The sequence below is a fragment of the Crocodylus porosus genome, unplaced genomic scaffold, assembly GCF_001723895.1.
Source record: "Crocodylus porosus isolate Cpor-Errol unplaced genomic scaffold, CroPor_comp1, whole genome shotgun sequence".
In the NCBI taxonomy this organism is placed as follows: Eukaryota; Metazoa; Chordata; order Crocodylia; family Crocodylidae; genus Crocodylus; species Crocodylus porosus.
The window spans coordinates 3,727,557-3,737,912 of NW_017728886.1; the positions used below are offsets into that span (position 1 = coordinate 3,727,557).

The 10,356-nt window shown below is 46.5% G+C and overlaps 1 protein-coding gene across 1 annotated transcript in view; it reads right to left on the reverse strand.

Moving 5' to 3' along the window:
- OBSCN (obscurin, cytoskeletal calmodulin and titin-interacting RhoGEF) overlaps nucleotides 1–10,356 on the reverse strand; it is a 223,829-nt gene that overhangs the window by 193,681 nt on the left and 19,792 nt on the right. The gene's annotated exons all lie outside the window — the stretch shown is intronic.

Consider the following 10,356-nt stretch of genomic DNA (forward strand, 5'->3'; position numbering starts at 1 on the left):
AGCCACGGAGGCTTGTGTGCTCTCCTGCTCCCTTTGATCCTCGTTGGGATTACCTTCCTTTGGGCTTGGAGGATCATCTCCTTAAGGAGAGACCCCTCTCCTTGGACACCTGGCTCCCCTCACCTCCGGGACCTCAGCGCTTCTCCAACTATCCTGCTTAGCTCGTTGAAGTCTGCCCTGCTAAAATCTAGGGCCGCTGCCTTACTGCATGCCTTTGCCACCTTGCGCTGGATGGAGGTCCTGCACTCTGGCCAAGAACCGACGTGAGCGGTCACACCTGGCTGACTGCTCTTCCCAGCAGATATCCGGGAATCTCAGGTCCTCCATGACTACCACATCCTTAGCCTTCACTACCTCTGTGAGCTGACCCAGGAATTCCTGGTCGAGCTCTTCCCCCTGGTTGGGAGGTCTGTAGTAGACTCCCACCGTTAAGTCCCTTTTCTTGTGCGTTATCGCCAACTTTTGCTGCGCTTTGCATTGTGCTAGCATCCCAAGGTTTGACGCCGGGATCAAGCCCCGTCGTGGCGGGAGCTGAACCAACGTGTTCTGCCACTGACGAACACGAGCTGACTAGGACAAGCGTTTCAGGACATTTCACGGAGTTGAAGACCAGAAAGGGCCTTTTATCTATCCAGTCTGACTGCTCACATAACACAGGCCACAAAGTTTCACTCAAATATACCACTGTAAGGCTAAAGACACAAAAAATATGTCAAGACGACAAACGCGTTTAGGGGAGAAGAACCCAAGGTAACAACATTAGGAGGTGAGACGAATGCAAAACTGAGCCCGTCTTTTGCATCATCGTTACAACAAATGATATACTGCATGCACAATGGAGGGGAGCCAGTGGGAAAGATGTGAAAGGGAAGTGGGGAGCGGTCTGTGGATGCTCCTTTCATGGCAAGGACAAGAAGCATGTGTTTATTGTCGTGGAGAAGGAGGGACGTGGGGCAGAGGGCATTCAGCACTGTGGATCTTGCTCCTTGTGTTTTGGGAACTCAGCCCGATGAAGCCCTCACTCGCAGGCTGGACAAGATTATCTATGAGCTGTGTTTCCAGGCAATTCAATCACAGCTAATCAAGGGAAGGGTGGTATACCTGCTCTTGCACTTCTTTTGCATGAGGATCTCAAAACACTTTATAGAGACAGCTCTCCGGTGGAGAAACTAAGGCACAGAGAAGAGTCAGATACAAACTCGAGGTCAGATACAAGCTTATGGCAGAACAAGGGACTGACCACAGGTCTCCTAAGCCCTATCCTAGCACTCTGATCACAGGATAATCCTTCCCCAGTGACACCAGCAGACCCAGGGATACAGCCGGGTTCATCTACCTCCCCGTTCTCAGCTTCCCTTAACGGATCACAGCTTCTGTTCAAACCTTTTTTGTTTCCACCTACGTGCAAATGCTGAGCCAGGGCATCAAGGGGATACACATTATAAACAGAACAGAGGGATTTAGCTCTCTGAGCTCAGTCACTCAGCTGGCAGCCACCATCTTACAGCACTTTGAAAGTGGATCTTTTGCAACCCCTAATACATGAACATGTAACAGGAGAGAGAAAAGTTGGCACTTGTTGAAAGACTGGGTGGGAACAGGTTGTGCTCAAAGCAACAGGGAGCCTTGTAACATGCTAGAATAGACAATGCCTCCGCTGGACAGACTGCCGGAGCCCAACCAGCTGTATGCTGGATGGCAGTGGGGGCAAACCTTTCTGGTAGGCATGCCACAAATTAGCCCTGCACCTTCCCCAAGTGCCACTTCAATCCCTTTCCCCCACCAGATCTGCTGCTCAGCTTTCTGCTTCCTGCCCTACCTGCCACTGTTGTCCCTGCTCCCTCCCCGATCTACTACAGGCCACACACCGAAGCGGCTCTGCTACGTGTGGTATGCAATATGCATGCCGCTGCTTGGCTACCCATGCTGTAGGCACTGGCGGCACACAAAGATCAGGCCCTGAACCATGAAGTCATGCTCCAGAGATGAGGAGCCTCTGTTTTGCAGAATTCAAGGGATGCAGTATAGTTTGGATGGTAGGATTTTCCTGCTAGCTTGGCTTACGTCTCCACAGAGGATGCATAAATCATCCATCACCTCGGAGGAAGAAAATGGAGCAAGGGCACCTGTTGCTGCAGGGATGCCAGCCAGAGTCTATCCCCAGCTTGCAATATTTCACACTATCTAGGGCACCTTCCAGAAGCAGCCCGCTGGCCAGTGGGTATAACTCATGCTCTCCTGTTCCTCAGGCACAGAAGTTAGAAATCTGTTCCTTTCGGTCAGGCTGTGGAGATGAGTGCAGTCAGCTCTGGGGCTGCTATTTCATAATGCGGTGCCCCCATCACGAAAGCACCCCTGCCACTTCTAGTTCAGAGCCTGCAAATTTTAGACACACAAGGGGATTCTGCAGCCACCCCAGGAAAGACTGATGCTAGGTGCCGGTAATAGGGTGATGAGGGAAGTCTTGAACAGATTACGTGCACCGAGAAATAACTGGGAACTTGTGCATGCTGCAGCCTAGACCACGACCAGTTTCCAAGTGGCAACGGGGGGAAAGGGCATGAGCTCCACTGACCAAATATGCTGATTACCTTGGAAAGATTAAACTTCTGCCTCAACCTGTCTCCTAAGCAAATCTAAGTGTATCTCTATGGAAGGGAGTCTAAACGGGTGTAACGTACACCTCTTCTGACCCCCTCAGCACGTAAAGTTACCCTCCACCCAGGGACGGACGTGTAACGCACACCCCCGCAATACATACCACCTCTCAATTTATCTTGCTGTGCCTGAGAAAGTATGAGCTGATGTACCTTGCCTGAAGAGAGGAGTAGAGAGCAGGAAAGCACTAACCAGATGGGACAAGACCTAAGGGGCCAACTTCAGAAATGACGTGCGTTACAAGAGGGCGCCCACGGGAATGTGGCGGGTATCCAGGCGGTAGCCACATTGCTCTAGAGGCAGAAGCAATCAGGACTCGTGGCAGAGGTGATAACCAAGGGCATGTGATTCACGTGCTGAAGGGGCCAGAAAAAGGCGCAAGATATACTGGTTTACATTCGTGGGAACTCGTTCCCATATGTGGCGCAATGAGGCAAATTCTCCACCCCTGTCATTTTGCTTCCACTTTGCAATCACAGCATCTAACACAAACCAGAAAGCCCTCCTGGGAAGAGCTGTGCATGCCTTAATTATAAACATCTAATAACAGAGGACATCCAGCTGAAAAAGATGCCTGAGCTATAGCTGCGGAGCTGAGTGTACGTCTGGTAGAGGTAGGTACAATCCTGCTGGTAGCCACCTAGACTCAGCAACATCCTCTGAGAGCAGCCTAGCTTGGTCTGCCCTGCTCGTGCGTTCATTATGCAGCCTCTGGATGCTCCTGTGTGCAGCAAAAGTGTGGTAAGTGGTGAACAACAGTCAGAGCTGGAGTTCAAGCCAAGCAAAGACCTATTTGCATCTATTTTTTGTATTTATGGCTGTTGCATTTAATACATTCGAGAGTGGCTGCAGTTCTGTTTCACATGGCAAAGCAGGCCTGCAACAACCATTCTTCCCTCCCCTCTCCCTTGCAAACTTCCACGCTCATTGTCTCGCCTCTAAATTACCACGATGCACACACACACACACAGCTCTAACCGTGCACTGCGCTTTCCATCAGGGAGCATGAAGAAGGAGAGGAATACAGCGCCTTGATGATTTGGGCACACGAGTCTTAGAACCCCTAAATAAGGCCCCGTAATAGTCTCGTATCCATCTTATTAATAAAGAAGCAGAAGCAGAGAGAGAATAGGTGACTTTTAAATGCCATACTGTAGGTTAAGGTGGCAGGACTATGAAAACAGCACAAGTCTTGATCTCATAATCAAGAGGTCCCTCTGCCTTGTGGACAATTACTATGTTTTTGCAAGGGTCCTCTTTCCTCGGTCACTGGGGAGAAGAACGTACACACAAACTGTGACTTTAATATGAATAACTCCAACCCTCATGCAAAATTTGCCCAACTTGATCATCTTCCCAGCTGTCACAACATTATAACATTTAGCAATGATCTCAATAAGGTCAGACGATCAGTGTATTTCACGGTTCTTTTTCTTATCAAGAAATATTAATTCAGGTAGGCTCACAGTCTAATTTAGTTTTCCCAGGAATGATCTGTCTCAATTAAAAAAGCTGCAGCTGAACTCAAACTGGCTACATGAATCAAGGACAATAAAAGTCCTTTTTCAGATATGTGGGAGAAAAACAAGTGCGACAAAGGTCCCCCGCTAAACCAATTGGGGCAGCTGACTGCCAACACTCAGGAAAAAGCCAATCTGCTTAATGATTACTTTGTGTTGGTTTTTCACCAGCCCAAAGGGACCACCGGGGGCGGGATGAGCAGGGTAAGGGTGAATATATGCCCACTATTGACATAAATCTTGTGAGGGCACATCTTGAGAGGCTGGACCATGACAAATCAGCTGGTCCGGATAGGTTGCACCCAAGAGTGCTAAAGGAGCTGGCAGACATCATAGTGCAGCCCTTGGTGAGGATATTCGAGAACTTGTGGTGCTCGGGTAAAGTACTTGAAGATTGGAAAAGAGCCAGCGTGATGCCCATCTTCAAGAAAGGGAGGAACAAAAACCTGGGAAACTACAAGCCAATCAGTTTGACCTCAATTCCTGGGAACATCTTGGAAAAAATCAAGAAAGAAACCATTCCTGACAGGCTAATAGAAGGCAACATTCAGTGGGACAGCTAGCACAGGTTTGTTGCGGGTAGGTCTTGCTTGACCAACCTCATTTCCTTCTATGACCAGGTGACCTATCACCTAGACAAAAGGGAAGAGGTTGGTGTCATATATTTGGACTTTAAAAAAAGCCTTTGACCTGGTGTCCTATGATGTCTTCATGGAAAAATTGGGCAACTGCAGCCTTGACTACTCCACAGTCTGATAGCTGGGGAACTGGCTCCGAGGTTGGACCCAGGGAGCGGTAGTGGATGGAACCGAATCAATACGGCACTTGGTGACTAGCGGCATCTCCCAAGTCTTCGTTCTCGGACCTGTGCTCTGTAATGTCTTCATAAACAATCTGGACACTGGTGACAGAAGTGGACTGGCCAAGTTTGCTGATGACACCAAACTTTAGGGAAGAGTGTCCACACTTGAGGACTGGCTGGTGATCCAGGCCAACCTCGATAGGCTTGCAAGGTGGATGGATGAAAACATGTGGGCATTCAATTTGGAGAAATGCAAGGTGCTCCACCTCAGGAAAAAAAAACAAAACCGCAGCACACTTATAGGCTTGGCAATGCTATGCTCACTAGCATCATGACCAGAAGAGACTTGGGGGTCATGACTGACCACAAGATGAACGTGAGCCACCATTGTGATACCGCAGCTGGTAAAGCCAACCAAACTCTGGCTTGCATCTACCGATGCATCTCGAGCAAATCCTAGGATGTCATCCTCCTGCTGTACTCAACCTTGGTGAAGCCATAGCTGGAGTACTGCACTCAGTTTTGGCCTCCACAATTCAGGAAGGATGTGGAGAAACTTGAGAGAGTCCAAAGGAGAGCCACACGCATGATCAGAGGGCAGAAAAACAGGCCTTGTGATGAAAGGCTGAAAGCCATGGGACTCTTCAGCCTGGAGAAGCGCAGGCTCAGGGGGGACCTGGTGGCCGCCTATAAGTACATAAGGGGTGTGCATCAGGATTTAGGGGCATGCCTGTTCACCAGAGCACCCCAAGGAATGACAAGGTCCAATGCTCACAAACTCCTCCGAGACCATTTTAGGCTTGACATAAGGAAAACATTCTTTACTGTCCGAGCCCCCAAAGGCCTGCAATAGACTCCCCCCCAGAGGTGGTGCAAGCACCTACTGTGGACACTTTTAAGAAACACTTAGATGGTTGTCTTGCTGGGATCCTTTGACCCTATCTAACTTCCTGCCCTTTGGGTGGGCGGGGGCTAGACCCAGTGATCTTACGAGGTCCCTTCCAGCCCTAATGACTATGAAATCTATGAAGTCTCCAAGCCTGGACTTGACAAAAATTAAGCTGATCCTAAATTTTCTATCAAATTTATTTTAATGGTTTCTGGGATGTTTAGACTGTCCACAGAAAAATGTGGAGTTGGCTGAATTTTTTTTCCATTCTTGGATTTTTCCATTGAGAGAAATCCAAACAAGTCACACAACTAATCTGTCCCCACCTGCATTACTGCAATACCTTATGGGAGTTAGAGTGTGATTCGCATCATGTTCCCCTTGGTCCCTAGTGGTCTTGGCTTCCCACCTGGACTACATCTTCCATGATGCAATGCAACCTCACATCTGGTGAAGTCACCATTGTTCACCACTGGAGTTCAATAGCCAGAACGCATCACAGCAGACCATAGTGTCCATCCTTGGAGGTTTTTAAGACCCAGGTAGACAAAGCCTTGCCTGGGATGGTCTAGTTGGGAATGGTCCTGCTTGGAGCAGGCGGTTAGATGATGACCTCTTGAGGTCCCTTCCAACCCTAATTTTCTATGACATGGAGCATCTGAACTACAGTTTCCAAGAGGCAAACCAGTAGCTCAGGTGGATGTAGTTTCACGGTGAACCAGATTCAAACTTTGAATCAAAATTATCTGCCATTTCTACACCAAACTTTTTCAGGACATCTCATCCCACCGGCAAAAATATCAGTTTCTACTTCCTCATCATTTGGGATGAAAACTCAGGTTGCAACTTCGCAATGTATTGCAAGCTGAAGATCCCAATATTCAGTCCACTATAATAAAAAAACCTATAAGAGCACCTGCTTTATTCTGGATTCTGTGCTCCTAACAGAAGGTTCATCTCCATTGTCTCAAAATGCACTAAAAGGTTATCTGAGGATGTCTCTGATATCCACATACATTTTTAAATATTAATCTGTTAAACATGAATTACTTTGCTGTTTTAAATTGTTTATCTGCTTGGGTGTACATGTTGGTTCGTTTGCTTTTTGGTGTGGGGGGGAGAAGGGGCTAGCTTTCGTCTTTTCCGAAGTGAAAGACACATTAAGGATTGTAATGAGGACATTCATGAATCTTGAAAAGAAAGATAATTTATTTATAATATGGAAAACAGAGAGAAATCTGTCACTCAGAGAAAAAAATAGTAGGTGTGGACATGAGAGCAACTCTAGCACTGACCTGAAGTGAGCATAGTTCCTATGGGAGCCAATGCCTTAAATTTGCCCTCTTGTCTTGAATGCCCTCCTTTCTCCAGTGGGTCACTTTTTTTTAAACATGTACATAATAGCCAAACTTTTCTTTTTAAACCAGGCCTCACTAACATGGCTCTTCCTAAGTGTAGATGAAGCCTGAACAGAAGCTTGTCTCCTCTACCTTTCTTCCCATTATGTCTCAAGTTGCCTACCATGCCCCTACCCCACCACTTGCTGTCTTCACCCCCACTTCCTGTCCTTTTCACCATATACCTATTCCCCAGTCCAATACCTAATTTTTTCCTCTGTCAAGTATGAATATACCCCGTTCATGGCAACCAAATGGAGACCCTTTCAATGGGACGACTGCAAGGAGGGGCAAGAGTGAAGCCTCAAAAGCTTCTGCATCCCTTTTCTAGGTTTTGTGCTGTTCCTTCACTTCCCCTTCCCTGCCGTGTCACTCCATTTTCATCTCTTTTCTATTTCCAGTGCAGAGTAGTGGGCATACAGTTTAACACATTTAAGAACCAGGTAGCCAATCATTAGCCTCAGTCCCGAACAAGGCATTGACTTTCTACACACCCATGACCTTTAACCTTTACCATCACTTTCTGGTTACTTAACCAGTTCCCACTGTGTTCAGCTGGCCCAGTTCTTCATGCCTTTACCTAGGCAAACTTCTCATGGACCAGACCCAAAAAGAGTGCCTTGTATGCAATACTTCCTAACTTTATATGCCACATGCAGATGTATCAAATGCCTTCTGGAAACTCAAGTTGTTTATGCTTGTCGCTTCATCCCACCTGCTCGCCGAGTTGGCTCCTGGAAACATTCAGACCAGTTTCTCAGACAAGATTTACCCTTTAAGAAACCTGGCTTACTGCCTTCCATGGCTCACATTGCTGAAGATATTTTGGATTTCATCCTTTCTTAAAAGCTCTAGAACCCTGCCCATCACTAGTGTCACGCGTGCCATTCAACTGTTTACTTATTTGCTTGCTTGTCTGAGCTTCTGTGCTGCTAGAAGTTGTAATTTTGCTAACTGTGGAGCCTGGGGAATTTGGTCATTAGGATATGGTCCCTCTGTGAAGCAGCTAGTTATTTAAGGGAGAAACAAGAGGCTGCAGAGGTTGCCTGCTGCTCCACAATAAAGTGTGTTGCTTGGTTCTTGTACACCTATATTTATTAAACCTAGTGATCACTACAGTCCTCCTAGTATCTTTCTCACTAAGCAGATCTCTTCCTTCCAGCACATCTTTATAATTAGAAATTTAGTCCAAGAGGCCTCAGGAGCTATTAAAGTCTCTAGTTCTAACCTGGGGATCTCCTTAAGTCCTGATGCAGCAAAAAACCAAAAAAAACCAAAACCCCAAAACCCAAAAAAATCACTTTAACCAGTTTTAAATTAGAAAAGGGAAGCCTAAACATATGCATTACACATGCACTTTTTCAGATGAGAACCCTGAAGAATATCTCAGCAATGGCTTGAGATTTTCAAAGCTGTCAATGAGATTTAATCACACAAGTTCTGCCAAAAATAACAGTAATGGAAATGGTCTCTCTAAACCCATAATTGGCTTTGAAAATGTAAACATAGAAGCTTTGTCTTCTTGGGTAATAATCAGGAGCCATGTATCTGAGATGACCTTGATGGCCCCCATAAATGTGCTATTATCTGAGTGCAGTCTGCTGTTGAAGAGGCACGTGGTGGATATTGGAGAATCTGGCTGTGTCTGCAACATCAGACTAAGAGAAGATTGTTCAGTGGAGGTGTGCTGCTTGCATGCAAGACCTCAAAGACAAATGGGACTAATGACACATCAGTGATCATATAAATAACAGAATGACGGTTCACTTCATTGCTTCGTCTTTGGGGGATATGCTTTTGGAGGCCCAAGGGGGACTCACAATGGCACAAAGATAAGTCATCATCCAAAAACTAATTATAACCATCATGCAAAGAGTTTCCATTCCCTCCTACCCTTGATGAGAAAGCCTGAACAAAATATGCTGTAACAAAGAAACAGACCATAAACATTTCCATTTTCACTCTCTGACTCACTGGCATTGCTTGACAGTAGACACTGATAAATAATATTTTCCTTTGGAGCTATGGGCAGCGATCAGCAATGGCATGCTCTCCATGTCAGACAGACAAACTGGAGCTTCCAAGGCATAAATGAGATTAGACCCTATTTTAAAACCTGTTCCAACAATGCTCTTTAGACCTTGCTCTATGCTTATAAATCACTTTTAAATCTTCTCTCACTCAGATAAGATCCATCTCAATGATTTACACCTAGCATATTTTATCGCCTTCATAGAGTTTTAACACAACCCACCAATACATATGCATAGATACAACATATAGATACATACACACACAGATTTGCTCACATGCTTTTCTTCAAACCAAAGCAACGTAAGAGGAAATGCATGGGCAACAATACAGTATTTTGACCCAAAGCCAATTCAAGTCAATGGGAGTCATTCTGCTAAGTTCATCAGGCTTTGCATCAGCCCATGGAGAACACTGTTTGCGCTACTCTTAGTTTACCCCAATTTTCCTCAGGATCACATTTTAATGGTAAGCAGTAAAACACATAGCTGTGAATGTCCTCAGACAGGGACTTTAAGGGGGTGCTGAGTGCTAAGCCCAAATTCAGGGGATGAAAGCAGGCTGGGGTGGAACTGAGGTGCCTTTGCCTGCAACTGTCACCAAAAAACCTTTCGGCCCTGGCTCAGTTAAAGTTCTTGCTTGAGGTTCAAGTAGCACCACTGTGCTCAGAAAAACACAGCGGTGAGAGCACGCATCCAGGAAGTGGGAGCAGCGGGCTCAATCCTCACTTCAGGCTAAAGTGGTTCAAACTCAGGCGTCCCGACTCCCAGGAGAATGCTGTGGCACCCATGCTGTGCAGCAAAGAATGCAAAACTCTGGGTGCCAGTCCTGTAGCACAGGAGGGGCAAGTGGGGCAACTGCCCCGGCCGCCGAAGAGAAGGGGCACCAATGGGTGAGTTGATATTTTGTAATAAATATTCCAAAAAATTTGGGGTGATGCAATGATGTAATGGGCTGGTTTCAGGGATGATGCTCAAGGGCAACCAGCACGGTTTCATTAGGGGCAGGTCATGTCAGACCAACCTGATTGCCTTTTATGATCAGGTCACAAAAACCTTG